This window comes from Zalophus californianus, chromosome 3 (genome assembly GCF_009762305.2).
Source record: "Zalophus californianus isolate mZalCal1 chromosome 3, mZalCal1.pri.v2, whole genome shotgun sequence".
In the NCBI taxonomy this organism is placed as follows: domain Eukaryota; kingdom Metazoa; phylum Chordata; class Mammalia; order Carnivora; family Otariidae; genus Zalophus; species Zalophus californianus.
Genome location: NC_045597.1, coordinates 189,305,009 through 189,322,726, shown reverse-complemented (window position 1 = coordinate 189,322,726; position 17,718 = coordinate 189,305,009).

The following is a 17,718-nucleotide window of genomic DNA, read 5'->3' as shown; positions in this document are numbered from 1 at the left end:
TCATTCCTGATAGTGGTGGTTTTTACATTTTTCTCTCTTTTAAGATTTTATTTATTTATTTTAGAGAGAGAGAGCAAGCACACACTCATGCACATGCATGGGGAAGAGAAGAGGTGGGGGAGAGGGAAAGGGAGAGAATCTCAAGCAGACTCTGCACTGAGCATGGAGCCCAAAGCAGGTCTCCAACTCATGACCTGAGCTGAAACCAAGAGTCAGAAGCTTAACTGACTGAGCCACCCAGGTGCCCCCATCTTTCTCTCTTTTTATTCTTCTCAGTCTTGTTAGAGGTTTTCAATTCTATTGTTTTTTTAATAGAACCAACTTTGTGTTTTATTTTCTCTATTGTTTTGCTCTTTTCAATTCTTTCTATATGTGCTCTTGTCTTTATTATCTCCATTCTTCTACTTGCTTTGGGTTTACTTTGCTTTTCTAATTTCTCAAGGAAGAGAGTTAGAGTTACTATTAATTAGAGACATTTCCTCATTTCTAATATAAGCATTTAGTGCTATAAATTTCCCTCTCAGCACTGCTTTAGCTGTATCCCACTAATTTTGATATGTTGTATTTTTGTTTTCATTAAAGAAGTATGTTGTTTAATTTCCAATGGATTATAGATCTCCCTGTTGCCCTTCTATTATTGATTTCTAGTTTGAGTCTGTTATAATCATAGACCACATTCTATGATTTCAATTCTTGTTAAGAATTGTTTAATGGTCTACAATATGGTCTATCTTGGTGAATGTTCCATGGGCTCTTGAATAAAAGGGTATTTTGTACTTGTTGACTTAAGTCAATTAGATTCTGTTGGTTGATTGTATTGCTCAGATTTTCTATATTCTTGCTGATTTTCTGCCTACTAGTCCATCACACCCAAATGAGACTTGCCTGCAGGTGTCAGAACTGGAGTGAGGAGAGCTCATCTTGCCTGCTCTGGGTGCTGGTTTGCGCTCCCATGTGGAGCTGCCTGTTTAGGAGTGAAGTCCACAGTCCTCCATTGCAAATACGGGGAAGATGTCTGCAGACCCCAAGTGCTCCACTGAGTAGGAAAGTTGCATTTGGAGCACAGGGATAAAATACCATAACCACACACTGAGTCCAAATTGCACTCTCCAACCCAGCTTCCCAATAATGCTGTATTGAATCCTTACTTCTCTGGTGTTTATTTTTCCATAGCTTCAGAACTGAAGATAGATGAGGCTGTGCTTGATCAGCCTCTTAAAACTCAATAACGGTTTTTGTTATTAATAAGCTTGCTAACAACTGAGCAGGTGAGCAGGAAAGGGAGAGAGAAAAAGAAATTAAAGGCTCTTGACCAAGTCTTATCTTCCTAGGTGCCATTTCTCCAATTATCAGACTATTTAAGTAAAAGGAGGACTAGACAATGAAATATTCAGAAAACCAGTTTGTCGGTCCTGGTCTTTGTGTTGAAATTATTATTGAAATTATTCCATTTGCTTTTAGACTACTGGCTTATCGAAAAACACTTGTTCTTTGGTACCAATGAGTCTTTCATGGGATAGTTATAAATATGTATGGCAGCAGATTTGTACCCGATAAGGCAAGCTCTGAATCTTATAAGTGATGGAAATGGGGGCTTATAAGTGATGGAAATGTTGTTTAAATTGTGAAGGTTCAGTCCGTTTTTCCTCTAATTATTTCCTTGTATTTTTAGCCAAGCTTCTCTTTTTGTGTTTGGAACATCAGGAGAGCCCTCCTGTGGATAATTTAACAACTGTAATCTGCTGTTCCTCTAAACCAGCGTTCAGGATAGGTAATTATGTCAGCTTTGTGAGTTAGCTAGTAGATTCTGATCTTGTGAGCTGAGGTCTTTAATTGAATGTTTACTGCCATATGCAAAATGAAAGTGATTATAGGCTAGATCTTGGCACTGCCAAAAGGGAAAAAAAAAGCCACATTCCTGCAAAGCATTTCCAGGAGGAGACAACACAGAGAAAGGCAGTTTTGTTTTGGTTCGCCATTGAAAGATATGTGTCATTAGAAGAATCATGTTGGGAAAAAAAATGCCCCAATGCCATATATTTCCCTAAATTCAAAGTCTAAATTGAATCCACCTCTCCTGAACGAGGCAAGGAACCTAGCTTTTAAAAATATATGACACTTTTACTGTGAACTATAACATACATATAGAAGCTTGATTTGTGATGAATTCACCACCCGGGTCAATACCAAGAACTTTTTAACTTCCCTTCAAATTCTCCTTTCAGTTATCATGGTACTGTGGGTTGCTTTCTGCTCATGTTAGCATCTTGACCAGTGTGTATGTCCAGGAATATTTATAAATAACCATAACTCTTACAAGGTGCTTCAGTTGGGCATGGAATCCTATGTTGCTAGTGATTTTCCCTCAACACTTTGCTCCCTTGTCTTCTGGGCCTGATCTTCAGCAATCTCTCTGATGGCCATTCCTTAGTATAAAATGTCATTTCATGGGGCGCCTGGCTGTCTCAGTTGGTGGAGCATGCAACTCTTGGTCTCTGGGTCCTGAGTTCAAGCCCCATGTGGGGCGTGGAGCCTACTAAAAATGAAATTTAAAAAAATAAAATAAAATGTCTTTCCTCTTTAATAGTTTGGAAAATTTGTCATCTCCGATCTGTTGTTTTGCTGTGGATGCATCTAAAACATGGACTTTGGTTTGTACATTTATCCCACTGGGTCTTTAGTGTGTTCTTTCAGTCTGGGGAGCTCATAATTTCCTTCCGGTCTGGAAGTCATGGTCTAATTTAACTTTGCCTCTTCCCCCTTCTGTTTGATAGATAGGGAGCTTTTCAATAGCTCCTCTACGTCTCTTTCATGTCTCTATCTCCTCTCTCTGTGCTACATTCCCACTGATTTTCTAAATTCTATTTTACAAATCTCTAATTCCTTCATCAAGTTTTTTTCCCAGTGTACAGTTTATCTCATTTCATTGACCTTCATCTGGCTGGCCCACAGGAGTGCTGGAGACCACTATCCCCGTACAGTAAGGCATTTGACAAAATCCGTAGAGGCACTGCTGTCCTTCTAGAAATCTGTGGCCCAGCAGCACACTCCTCCAGGTGCACCCGAAGCTGCCTGGTGGATGCACCCATAGAAAGGCATTTGAGGATAAGCATCCACCAAAATGAGCGTCAGGGGCCCTGGGTCTGGTGCTCCTATCAAGGTCACCCGGCGACTTAGACTGGGCAGGGGGAGGGAGGAGGTTAGAACGTTAAGTCTACCCAATTCGGGGCGATGTCTTGCACACTGTATATTGGGACCTGCACACACTGGGGCTGGCAGAAGTGGGAGGAGCTACCAGGGAGCAGGTAACAGGTGGCGCTCGTGGCCAAAGCACCTGCCAATTCCACTTGATACCAGAGCATGGATTAACTGCAGCATGTGGGAAGGATGGGGATTTTACTGGGTCCTAAGCTCAGTGTGGCTGCCCATGCGACTGTGGCCTCTGGAGAGTCCCAGTCCATCCTGAAGAATGCCATTCCTTGAAGAACAGGCTCAGAGCATGAAGGGGATGGCTGGCCTCCACTGTGAGTCAGATCAGGGTGGCACAGCCGTTATTTGACACCGATGCACGTGAAGAGCGTTGCACAGACTGGCGCGTGAAGGTCCCAGGCAAACACACATGGGACGTTCACCAGGTGCCAGGTGCTGTCCTGCCTTCTGATTCCCACTCCCCCTGGAACTTTAAAACAACCCTGGGAAGTAGGAACTGTCATTCTAATCCAGAAGAGGGAGAGATCTTTAAACTTTGGACATGCTGGTGACTGGACCAAGGTGGGCCCAGTGGACTAATTCCGGCTTTGGGTTCAAATAGAGACCCCCTGATGCCGAGGCTCATGCCCGTAACCCCTGGTGCTGCCTCTGGAAACCAGAACGCTGGGGCTGGGGCCATCATATGTCCTAACTCATGTCTGAAGCCTTGGGGGCTGCTCATGTATTAGGACGGTTTTCTTTGGAAAGGAGAGGTTTGAACATTCTTGGTAGTCCTAAGAATAGAATTCATTCCAGTAAACAGGTTTTTTCCTCAGTGTGTGGAAGAACTAACCACTCAGAGTCATCAGCAGAATATTCCACCTGCTTAGAAGATGCCAGAAGCCTTCCTACAAGGGCTGACCGTGCTCCAGAATGGGAACACTATAAAGAGAAGGCCCCCTGCTCCTGAAAGTTCTGTTGAGAAGTGTGTGTTCCGAGGGAGCATCTTAGCAAAGGGAGGCAGAGTCCAGAGACACCCCCCCCAAAAGCTCATGAGCCTGGTCATAAGAATTCACTCCCTGTCCCGACCACCAGGCACCCTGCATGATGACCTCCCCATGGACTCGTCCATCCTGAGTGTCTGTGTCCGGCCCCCTTGCTGCAGCCAGTGCTGGGGCCCCACTCACACTGGCCTCTGGACCTACCCAACATGGGGGAGGGCCATATAAATTTTGACGGGGCCTATGATCAATCTGAGACACTTCCAGTGACTTCCGATGCTGACCGAGGACAACTCTGCACCAGTTGATGTAAGAATTTGGCAAGTGAGTCACTTTGTTGTTCCTTTTTCAGTGCAATTTCATACCAACTCTATTAATATATGTGACAGTGCACACACACCCAGAACAGCTCCGCATCCTCCCCAGGCCATGTTCTCATACGTGTGAACTCAGGGTGAGGTTCAGGGTGAAGGCTACCTGCTCCGTGGCTGGCTAAGCTGGAGAGCTGGGTGCTCGAGGCCACTTCTTCCCTGTTAGTGTGGCGCCCCTGAACTGGGGATGACACAATGTTCCTGCATGAGTCTGATCTGAGCCACTTTCCCATTTCTTCTTCATCTGAAGCTGAGACACCAAGTAAGTGTGGCAGGAAGGATTAGAATTGGTTGGTAAGGATTTTTAATGTCAAATAAATGGACTATTTCCTACTGCTTCGACAAAGGGGGGTTAGAAGACAAAATCAGGATCCCATTTGCTTATAACTTATTTTATATAATTGTGTTTATGTCATCTGTTAGGTTTGCTCTATTTAGTTTGTTTAAAAATAGAATGCCATTTGTCCTGTGACACTCAGATGACACTGAGTTCCTGGTTTAACAAATATCTCAGGTATGCAGAGACACATGTTTGAATTTTATTTTCTTTTTCTTAACATCTTCTTATTAGCATTCTCCCATCAGTACAAACCTTTCATGAGAAATGTTTAAATGGTTCCATTTTATTCCATTTGCTGATGGTCCTATGATTGCCTCCCTTCCTCATCTGGGGGCATTTGGACAATCACCATTGCTCTGGCTATTCATTGCATTCACTTACTGCACGAGTGCTGAAGGCCAGCTCTGCAGTACAATTCAGTGGGGAGCACCACACACACGCACACACACACACACACACACACACACACATACACACACACACACACACATGCTGGTCTCTCCCAGAACAGACACGTCCACCACTCCATCAGCTCAGCAAATGGAATACAGAGTCAGAAACTACAATAGTCAGAAACTAGGAGAAGTCTAGCATGCTCTAGAAGCACATGATTGGAGGTCTGATGTAAATTGTGGGAAAAAGGTGGTCAGAGAAGGCTTCTCTGAGACAAACATTTCCGCTGAGATGGTAAGAAAGAGTTAGAGGTGGGTAGGTGCATGTCTGTGAGTGTGAGCATGTGCATGAGCATATGTGCACATGTGACAGTGTGACTATGTGTCTGTGAGTGTGTGCGTGTGACTGTGTGTGCATGAGTGTGTTTGTGCTAGTGTGTGCGCATGTTGAATTGTGCAAATGTGTGACTGTATACATGTGTGTGAATGTGTGCAAATGTGTGTGTTGGATATGTGTATGTGGACTGTGTGCATGTGTGTGACTGTGCACATACGTGTGTGTGAATGTGTGGCTATGTGTGCACATGTATATGCATGTGTGTGAGGGAATGTGCATGTGGAGGGTGTGCATGTGTGTGAGGGTATGTGTGTGAGGGTGCATGTGTGTGAGTGTGTTGCACGTGTGTGCACGTACATGTGTGAGGGTGTGTGCATGTGTGACTGTGTGCATGTGTATAAATGTGTGGGTGTATTGAATGTAAGTGTGTGGCTGTGTGCATGTGTGTAACTGCACATGTGTGCGTGTGGGGGCTGTGTGTGTCTGTGCCCATATGTGTGTGTCCATGTGTAAATGCATGTGTGTGAGGGTGTGTGCATGTGAGTGTGTGACTGTGTTGTGCATGTGTGCACGTGTGTGTGTGTAAGGGTGTGTGCATGTGAGTGTGTGCATGAGCGTCTCAGCAGGGAGGGGTGAGGAGCTGTGCAAGCAGGGGAGCTGGTGTGAACTGCTGAGGAAGCATCTGCAGGCAGAGGCACTTCCAAGGGGTCCTGGAGCAGGGACCGCAGAATGAGTCTGGAAGAAGATTCCATGTTGCAGATTTAGGAGATGATCTTGGGAGTGGTGAGGGACTTTGAGCAAGAGGGAGTCAGAGGACCCCATGTCCATCCTAAGAAGACTCAGGCACCCCATGGGGAATGGTTTGGGGGACCATGTAGGGGTGTTGGAGAGAGAGCAGGTGAGAAGATGAAGCCGCGCTGGCTGGAGCTCAATCGGATGGACTGGAACTCCATTTTGTCAGTGGATCAGCAGGTGAAGGAGGCAAGAGAAGGCGCTCAGGGTGGGTTCCAGGTTTCTGATTTCCAGTTCAATTTTCATACCATTTGCTTCCCATCCTGGCCACCACCCCAGGCTCAGCCTCTACTCACTTCCTACCTCCCGGCAGCCTCTCTGCCTCCTGACCTCCACCTCCCTCACATTTTCCCCCAGCCACTCCTCCTCAGACTGAGTATGTGGTAGAAACCTAAACCAAATCCTGTCCATCACCGCCCAAAATACTCCAATATTTTCCTATCACTTTAGAATAAAACTCTAAATCTTCACCTGCGTGCAGTGGTTGCTAGGGCTGTTTGCAAGCCGTCTGCTCTCCCCCGCCCCAAGCACATTATGGTCCCTAACACTGGCTCAGCCGCAGGACTTGTCCATGAAATGTGGCAGAAGGGATGCACATCATTACGAGGTGGAAGATTTCAGTGACAGTGCATTGTTTTGCTTCCTTCCAAGGCCAGAGGCCATCCTGTCACCATGGATTCCACAGGGAGGGCAATAACGTGGAATCCCCAGCTGACCTCAGTGAAGTTAAGGAGTGAATAAGAAATGAACCTTTATTGTAAACCACGGAACATTGGGGGCTGTTTATCACTGTGGCCTCACCTAGACTTTGCTGACTGATACACATAGATCTCAGGCCAAGACCTCATCTTGTCTAATGCTCTGACCTCATCTCCAACCACTGTCCCTCCAGCTCTGTGTCCGTGCCCAGCTCACGCCTGCCTGCTGGTATTTGCTGTTGTCCTCCCTTTCCTTTGCAAGCTCATGTCTTCCCTATCTGAAAGAGCAGCTCCTCTGTCGGCAACCCTAACACAGCTTCTTTAGAGAAGCCTAATTCACACACCCTCTGTCCTACTAGTGCCACTCAGGGGAACCCGTCCCAGCAGAAGCATTAGGAATTTAAAAATAAGAAGCACAACATGGTTTTGTGGTATGGGCCTGGGCTTCTGTATGTCCTTGCTTTATCACTTGCAGAAATTATCTTGTTAATTCGTTCACTCTTTATTATCTCTTTCCCACGAAAATATAAATTGTATGAATGTGTATGAGTGTCACACGGTTGGTCCTCAGTCTCTGTCTGGAACAGATAAACTGTGTGTGTGCGTGTGAGCATGTGTGAGTGTGTGGGTGTGGGTGTGAGCATGTGTGAGCGTGTGTGTGTGTGTGTGTGTGCAGGCGTGTGTTGAATGAATAAATGGGAAAGACAGGGAGCATGGTTTAGTGGACAAGACCAAGCATGCTGTTTCACACAGGCTGAGTTTGTGGTCCCCATGAGACAGTTTGAGCAGATGCCAAGAAGTCAGTTAGTTGTACAGGTCGAGGCGGGCGCAAATGTGCAAGTCACCGGCCTGTGATGGTTCTGAACCCCTGAGAATGGATGAGGCCGACCAGCATCCAAGGACAGAGAAGCCCACGTGCCTGAATTCAATTTTCCTAACTTCCAGTTAGATCTTCTTGCCGAATGTGTCTCCGCCTGCCTTCCAACCTTGCATTGATAAACTTCCATCCACTTTTTGCTTCAAGCGCACCTCTGATAAGCAAGAAACTGCTACTTTGTTTTCAAACTCTAATCTAAGTCTTATTTTTTAAATGGTGGTATTCCAACAATTCTTGTTCACTCATTCTTGCTGTGTGATTTCACACTTTCTCTCTTTGGGGACTTAGCATAGTTCTCTGCAGTTTTTATTTTTAAGATAGATTGATAGGTAGGTAGATGAGAAGTAATGGATTTATAGATAGATGATAGACATAATAGAGGAGGAGAGAGATGTACATGCATCTTTGTATATGTGTATTTTGTTTTCTCTTGCATTTGAAAGAGGAGATATTCTGTTCTTAACTCAATTAACCTTCATTTTTTTGTGGATAGACGTGTGTTTATACCCATCTTTCTTTAATTATCAGAGTAAAGAACAAAACTAACAGTAACTCCTGACTACAGCTCACCCAGAGGAGACAAGAGCCATTCCCTACTTTCATATCTTGATCTCTGTTAACATAATCTGAGGTTATAAACCCACAGTATTAGTGGAATAATAGTTTTGCTTATGCTCCGTAGAAATCTTCTGCAAAAAATTGATTAGATCCTTTACCGGAGGATTGGCAAGAGGATTTACAATAACCACTCGGGTCTCCATCCAACTCTATTAAGAGCAGAGTGAACTTTCCTCTGGTCTGTGGGGGTCTTCTGTTACCTTATGTTCTGGGGCGCCTGCAAATAAAATGTCCCCTCCACCCCGTGTCTTTGTGTCTGTTTCTCTGTTTCTAGGTCTCTATCCCTCTGTGTGTCTCTCTCTCTGTCTCTATGTCTCCGTATCCCGGTCTCCATCTCTGCCCCTTCCTTTCAGCCCTTATTGCTTATGTTGTGTACCACGTGCTCCCTCTAGTGGTGTAACTGAGCACCTTCGCTGTGAGAGCGGAGATCAGGCGCAGGGCTGATTCCCAAGGAAAAGGGCTTCTGTTCTCCCGCCCTGCCTAGGGACGCTGTCCGCACCCTCCACTCTTGCAGATTCTTAACAATGAAAAACACCCTGAAGAATGTCAAAATCAAGAGATTTGTTAGGACAGAGAGTTTTACAAGGAATGAGTTGCGGGTTATACAATTCTGCGTGTATCTGTGACCTTAAAACTCTATTTAAATTTTTCATTGCCTTTTCTGCACTAATTATACCTACATTTGCAAGTGTATTACCCTTGCCTTTGAACTCGGATATCTTACACTATCAGGTGATTTAGTTACTCTTCATAATCTTGTTAAACATAACCGTAATTTATGTCATTTGTTCAAAAGTAAAAGTCGAGTACTGCATTAGAATTTCTCTGATTTGAACCCAAGACAGTGAGAACCACTGCTCTGTATCCCATATAAAATGTCAAGACCTGACCTTGAACCGGTCATCCAAAGCTGCTGTCAAAGGCAGCCATGGGCACGTGTGTTTCTGATTTCAGCCTCTCGCACCCTTGGTAGCAAGTCTACCTGTGATATCAAGGTGCGCAAGTGTAGGTTAAAACTCCCTGTCGCCGTTAGTGTCACACATGTTTGTGAGGAGGAATCATTAAGACTATGTCTTTCAAGATGTTAGACACCTGCATTTTGAAAAAATCAAACCACACTACATCAAATCATAAATAGAGTCTTAGAATTAAAACCACGGTCCCAAGATCCACCTGATTCCTTTGACGGTGTCCCTGGCAGGTGGCAGATAGATTTCAACCAAATCAGTCAGATTTGCAAGGAACAAAACAGAACCGTCTGGCTTACCATGAGGGGACCCACAGACTCCATGTCCCACGTCCGCACTGGGGTGTGTGAGGGGGTGGGTGAGAAGGTGGGATGGTAGCCAGCTGTTTGGGCTGTGAGAGAGCCAGGCCAGCACTCGGTGGGCCCCAGGAGCATGCCCTGCCTAGGGAGGCGGTCTTCCCAGAACGCAGGCCAATGACTAGACCAGGTGACACCACACAGACGAGAAGCTGGTCACTTTCTTCTGCAACTGACCCAACCTTTACTTGAGGCAGCAGGAGACACCACAGGCCTGGAGAACCGTAGGGCCCACGGGGGTCCCAGCACCCTTTGCCGCGAAGCCATGTTCTTCTTCCCACCATCTTGCTTCACACCATTTGGCACACACGCCCCTGAACCCTGGCCCAGGTTTTCCTCAACCCAGCTAACCTGAGAGTGGGGCCCCTCCTAACGGTCATTCACGTGCATGTGAATTTTCTCGGTTCTGACACTGTTATCATTAAGTGGTAGCGGGGGGTCTGTGGCCAGACAGGGGCTAGGGGAGCAACAACCACGGCCTCCAGGCAGGGTGCCTCTGCAGCTTACCCGTGCTTCCTCTAGCTGCTGAAGGAGCGTGGGTCTGCCCGGTTTCTCCAATTGTTTTCTCTCTCCTACACCAAAAGGTTGAGCTCTCTCGCAAGTTCTGTCCGATCTGCAGATTTCCTGTCAAGCTTAATTGAATTCCCAGATGCCTTCCACTCTTTCTTCGGATGGTAACCCCGCAGCCAGAACCAGCAGCGAGAAGCCCCGAGGTACGGAGTTTCAAGCAAAGCTCTGGGCAAGCAGCCCCAGTGACCACACATGTTGAGTTGACCAGGTTCTTCCTGATGGCAGGCTGGCTCATCTTTCCCAGTACCATTCAGATACCCAGAGGGACACTGGAGTTTGTTGGGCGTGGGAGGGCACGTGTGTGCCGGGGAGGCATCCACAAATGCCCCCTCAACCTCCCCCTTCTAGAAAACTCCCAGTGATGGAAACACCACTGCTTGAGGGCCTGACCCACGGTTGGCTGCCTCGCGTTGGCACAGGCCTGGGAACCGGATTTCCAGTTCCGCACTTGGCAGCTCATGACGCTGGGCACCTTTCTTACTTGCTCTGGCCTCAGTTGTCCTCTTAGGAAAATGGAATAGTAACAGCTTCTACCTCATAGCATTGCTGTGAGATTTAAAGGAAATGGCATAATAAAGAACCTGTGTAGGCAGAGGTCATCAGAAGGATATGACCGTTGATTGACCCACCAGCTGGACCCCAGGCAGTCAGAGGCTTCTGCCCCTGCCCACAGTCCTTGCGATGTGCATTCTGCTTGCTTTCCCCACTCCCAGAAGCTTCCCCAAGGATGCAGCCTTAGGATAGTGATGTGTTGTTGAGGCCATTTAGACGATATATGGGACCAAAAACCGTTAAGGCCTTTATGTAAACTTTTAAGATTCTAGCGGGCAGGTGCAGAGATCTCCTCGACCTGTAGTTGCCCAAAACAAGCCCCTTGTGTTACAGGTGTATTACACCTGCCACCCACCAGTCTAGAGTGGCCCACTTCTCTGCTCTCTCCCGGCCCTCCATGTCTGGGGTTCAGTTCCAGATTTCAGCCAGGAGCTCCCAAGAATGCAAACCAATAATTGATGAGCCAGCCAGGACACTGAGGAAATGGGTCTTGGGAAAGAGGTGTTTTCTGGGAAAATCTGGAGCTGGCCGTTGCCCTCTGTAGGGGACGATGGGTGCGGGGAGCCTGTGTGTGAGGTGCTGGTGGCCCGCTGTGTGAGCACGGGGATGCCCAGTGTTTACTGGCTGGTTTGATGCGCATGTTGGAGACACCATGCGGAGCACACGGAGGAAGAGAGGGGAAACGGATGGCCGTCCGCTGGACAGGTAGGCCGACCACCAGGGTTCAACTAGGGGCTGAAGGTTGGAAGTCAGAAGGTTGGAAGAAGGGTTGAGGTTGGAGAAGGTTGTGTGGAGTCCACTGTTCCGCTGGCTTCAGGGCCGACAGACAAGGCGAGAGAGCGAGAGAGTGAATCCGAGATCTGGCTGTGCGGTGGGTGAAGCCAGGAGCATTCAAGCTGCTGAGGAGTCAAGGTCCAGGCACCTGTGAGAAAGCCTGCTTGGGGCCCGAGGAGGTGGAATCCTGGAGGAAATGAGCAGAGTGAAGAGGAGGGTGTTGTGGCCACAGACAGCAAAACGGATGAAGTGCCTGGTACCTCCCAACCCCTAAGACAAAGGGACATTTTAAATAGTAATTAACCACAAAAACTCCTAGGAGAAAACTCAAATTCTTTCTCTGTCCCTTGAGGTCTCTGATCTCTCCGATACCAGAGAACATGTCGGACATGGATATCCTCCTACAAGGTCGAACCCTGCAAACCCTTATCGGTGAAATCTGCCTCTAGGTTAGAGCAACCAAACCAGTGCCAAAGGAAATGACAACTGGGAACCAGGAAGCAGGCCGCCCCCATGAAGAGTGGTAACCGTCAAACAGTGTGAACGGCCCAGGGGCATAAGGAGACAGGAGAGACTGTCTAAAATTGGCACCGAGTGGGCATTGTACGCCCTGCCCACAGTGCTTTCAACAGCCAAGTACAGCTGGTAAAAAAGCCAGACGGCTCATGGCAGCTGATGGTGGGCCATCCAGAACTGAACAAAGTGGTGCCCCTCCCATGGGGCTGTGCCCGACATGGCCACCATCTTGGATACTTGGCCATGGTCTTAGGAGTGCACCGTGCTGGGCTGAACTTGGCAAATGCCTTTTTCAGGGTATCCTGAGTTACTGGGCAGTGTCTACTGGTTATTGAGCCAGAAGATTAATCTGTCTGCATGTGGGAAGGGCAACGACGGACCTCTCAAGTGCTTCTCCAAGATCACCTGCACAGCCCCACCATATGTCATGGGAAGAGAGCCTAGGTCCCCATTCTTCCCCACATCAGTGAAATGGGACCACTACTCGGATGATATGCCAACATGTGAAGGTCTGCCTTTGCTATAAGATACCCTGCAGGCTTTCCGGGAATTTCTGGGGCGGGGGAAAGGATGGGTGCACACCCACGGAAAATTCAACGTCCGGGCACCGCTGAGAAGTTTTTGGAAGTCCTCTATTTGGTTAAGACTCATGGGGTCCCAGAAGCTGTGATTGATAAAGTGCGAATTTATCCAACCCCAAGCACATGAAAGAGGTGCAAGCCTTGTAGGGATTTTGGGGTTTGGAGGACTTTCATTCCCCACCTGGCATAGTGCCTCTGCCCCTTCTATCTCCTGATAAAGAAAGGGCTTATATGGGAGTGGGGATCAGAGCAGTCTGCCACCTTCCAGAAGGCAAAAAATGCTAGCCAAGCAGGTGAAAGCTTGGGATCTCCCAGGCAGAGCTGCCACTGGAGTTAGATGTGTCCGTGACTCTGGAAGGTATGGGTCAGGCGCTATGGCAGAGACACCAGAAAGGGAGAGGGCCCCTAGGATTTTGGTCCTAGCTCTGGATGGGGTAGAAAGCAATTATCCCCCTATAGAGCCGCAGCTCCTAGCAGTTACTCAGTGCTCCTCCAGTGGACCCTTTCAGGCAAAAGGGAGCCTCTAACTTCCTGGGTCCAGCTTGTGAGTGAGGTGGTTCTAAATATGCCACTGCCCCGATGTTCACCGGGGATCCACGCACTGTGCCACGGAGAACACCACACCCGGGAGAGGTACTAGCTCCCAGGAGGCTGCAAGCCAGCAACACTGCACCTACTCAGTAAACCATTCTCTTTGTTGACATTCATCTCCAAATGTTCCTCTTTCTGACCTGCAGTGGTTAATTCTATGTCTGTTGCATGGAGGACCCAGAATCCGTTTCCCTCCTGTCTACAGGTCAGGTATCCGAAGGCAGCTCTCACGTCTCCTGGGATTCTTCTTGTCCACCAGGAAGAAGAGGCTATAAAGCCACCGAAAGCGTTTATCTGGGATTCTAGGCATGGCGATCCGGGAGAATGGGAGTAGAACAAAATCAAACGTATGCTCTGAACTGCAAGACAGAAGCATGGGCTTGCAAAAGCAAAACCCACAGGTTACATAATTTGTTTTGAAATAATTGTGATTGGTGCTGGCAGAGTTTAACTGCAGGTCGAACCCACCGTTGGCTATTCAGCTAACAGATGTTGCATTATCTCTATTTCAGTCCAAAATAGAACACTGTGTTCCAGAAGGCGGCCAGGGTGCAACTGATAAGTTGCAATTGACAAAAATCGAAAGTCCATGGTGTTACAAACATCGAAACAGGAGAGTGCCTAGGCGCGGCTTCCTCTCTATCCATCCCACTGCGGTGACACCACCTCTAACCACCCCGTCCATCCTCCACCACTGCAGGTCCGCCCCCTACATGCCAACCTCCCTTCTGGCCCCCTCAGCTCTGCACTCGATGTCCCCCTCCCCAGAGCCTACCCCCACCGTCTACCACCCCCTCCCCCCCCCCCGTGACACCCACCCCCTCGGAGCCTGATTCAGATAGTACCTCCTCCGGGAGAGCCCAGATCCCTCAAGAGGAGTGAGGGGCACCCCCAGCTGCTCCCTCCTTGTGGACACTTCAAGACCAAGAATCAACCAACAACTGTGTGTTCGTCTCTCCCCACAGGGTGTGAACATCTGTCTTCTTCTTCACCCCACTGTCTAGAAGAGCATCTGGCACATAGGACAATCCATCCATGTTTACAGAATGAAGGAACAGCCAGCCCTGATGACTAGATGTGGCCTGGGAAATGCAGAGAAGGCGTCTGTCCCCTTGATCTGGGAAGTCAGGTCCACTGGCAAGGTAGCCAGCACAGAGCACTCAGGTGAAACAATGGCTGAAAGTTCACTGAACGTACAGATGCACCTCTTATTGCAAACACATGGAGAGAGGCAGAGGGTCTTTCTAAAATGTTTATTGCTTGCTATTTTGCATTTGTTGTAACAATAAGGGAGGAAAAATATACAACCACGCAGGTAACCGTGGGGCTGATCATTTTTCCTAATCTGCAAACCTTAGCTGTCATCACACTGGGTGGATTGTAGGTTTCTTAAACTGTTCCAGAAAGGTTTCATGAAGGGCACCTGAGTGGCTCAGTCTGTTAAGCCTCTGCCTTTGGCTCAGGTTATGATCCCAGGGTCCTGGGATCGAGTCCTGTGTCGGGCTCCCTGTTCAGTGGGGAATCTGCTTCTCCCTCTGCCCCTGGCCCTGCTTGTGCTCTCTCTCTCTCTCTCAAATAAATAAATAAAATCTTTAAAAAATGAAGAAAAGTTTCATGAAGGGCTTTGAAAATACCACATTTGATGTCAAGAAATCTACGTAGGCAAGAGGGATGCCTAAGAACAAGGAGGGAGTTTGAGTCAAAGTCAAGGATGCAGATGTGTTCACGAGGAAGGATGTGTTGAAACCTCCAGCGTCAGGGCAGAGTAAACTACAGTCCCAGCACACGCACGTGCACACACACGCGCACACACACACCCTCCCTCCCACTCACACACACTCACAGCCATGGTGCATGTGCACACGCACGCACACACACACACCCTCCCTCCCACTCACACACACTCACAGCCATGGTGCACGTGCACACGCACGCACGCACACACACCCTCCCTCCCACTCACACACACTCACAGCCATGGTGCACGTGCACACGCACGCACGCACACACACCCTCCCTCCCACTCACACACACTCACAGCCATGGTGCATGGCAGCCCCTATGATCTGAGTGCCCAACAGTGAGAATTATTGAAGGGACCTCATGGCACAGACTCATTAGGGTCCTTCTTCCCTACTCTTTGCATCTCACCCATGCAGAGAAACTCTCTACCTATCCTGGGGACAGCAGCTAAAGACAAAAGACAAAAAAACCTCTCCAAGGGCTATGCAGGTGGATTTTACTAAGTAGGACCCCTTAGGTTAATATGAGTCAGCCACTGTGTCTCTGCCCTCAGGACTCTAGACACTCCAAAGATCTGGATGTCAAGAGGAAGGGACGGGAATGACAAAGAGTCTTTGAAGCAAAATGAAAATAGGAAGGGTTCCCCCCTCTTTGCCTAAAACAAAACAAAAAAAAATTTTTTTAAACTCGTCCTGTTTGGAAACTCACTAGAGTCTACATCTGTGCTTCACTGAAGGAAACAGGGTGAGAAAAGCAGAAATACACTGTAAAACAGATAAACAAAAAAGAACCCCCAAACTACTCAAATATTATGACTTAAAAATATAATTAATCATCACCCTTCAGAATGTTTTCTTGCCCGTGCAAAGAGTCAGACACTTCCATTTATTAGAGAGAATAAGAATTGCTGCTTCTCTAACCAGTTTCCTGGCTGAACAAGAAACTATGACAATCTCACATGTCAATAAACCCGGACCTATTCAGATGGGTATTAACAGGGCAGTTTCTGATTCTGGTCCTAATTACCACATCGTTGTGTGTGTGTGTGTGTGTGTGTGTGTGTGTGTGTGTGTGTGTGTGTGCGCGCGCGTGTGTGTGTGTGTGATGAAACAGCGTGCGGTACTGACCGCACCATAGCACTCAGTCCCAAACCCATCAATTTAGCTTTACAACTCTGTATGCGTCACGAGTTCGTTTGCACCCTCAGAGAGTCCTGCTCACCCGTGAGCTGAAGGGAGTGTACGATCTGTGCACACGCACACTAACAGTGACAAAGCAGCCGTGCACAGCGGGACAGCCAGCGTGAGCACATGGCCCCCCTGGGGCTGTCCCTGTCCCCCCGCCAGGGGTCCCTCAGCACACCAGCCCGGTGACGTCAGCCCATCATAGGCTGCCTGACTCGCCGGGGAGACCCCCGGTGGAGGAGGGAGTGTGCGGTCACCCTGGCTCCCCGAGCAGCCTTCCGGAGCAAAAAGCCACATCCAGAGACCCCTATTCTGCTGGATCACTGGGCGTCGTGGAGACTGTCCTTCGTTCCTCTGTCACGCCTTCACGCGTGGGGCCCCACACGTCACAAAAGGGAATGCCACCGATGGCCACGCCCCGTGGGCCGTGGGAACAAGGCGGAGTCCTCCTCTCCGGGAGCCCACCTCCTCCTGGGTATGCCCCAGGTAAGCCGCCACAGGAGGAGGGCCAGGTCTCAAGGGACTCTTGAAGAGTGACACAGCCCCTTCCGGAAAGGTGATGACCCGAAGGCAGAAGAAAGGGGTTTCCCTTACATTTTAAAGCAGTTCTGAACTCCTCCTCCTGGCCCACGAGACCCTCCACCCAGCCTCCTCCCTCCCATCGGCCCCCCTCAGCCACAGGACTTTCAGGGCACCCTCTGCCTCACTGGCTTCCTGTCCAGGGGGCCTCTGAGTCCAGCACAACCTGGTCGGCCCTTCCCGTGATCACGATCGCTCCTTCCACCCCATTCAAGCCCTTCCCCCTTGCTCTTCTCTCTCTGACTCACCTGGTCGGGCATGTGTAACGTAACACAGCTGCAAGGGTAGAATTATCAGCAGGTCCCCTTATTTACCATGTCACGCACTCCCCTAAGAGTGAAACTCCACGATGGATCTCCAGCACCTAGAACACTCCCTGGTACACGGCAAGTGCTCAGGAAATACCTCTTGAATAAGGTTGTTGTACGGGGCTGGAGATGGTTGCGTAAGGAAGGGCAGAGAGGTATGTTACAGCCTACAAGGCACACAGGTGTGGTATGGACGGTCCGTCAGGTGCAAGGAGGGAGGGAAGTGTAGGAGGAGCAGGGAGCCAGGGAGTACTGAGTCTGGTGAGACACCTTTAAAGGGCCACACTGACTTTGTCAGAACCTCCAGGGCACCCATACGAGCAGCGTCCTCCTCCTACAGGGTGTGGACACAGTTTCCAGAGCTCTTTGGCCCCACTGGAG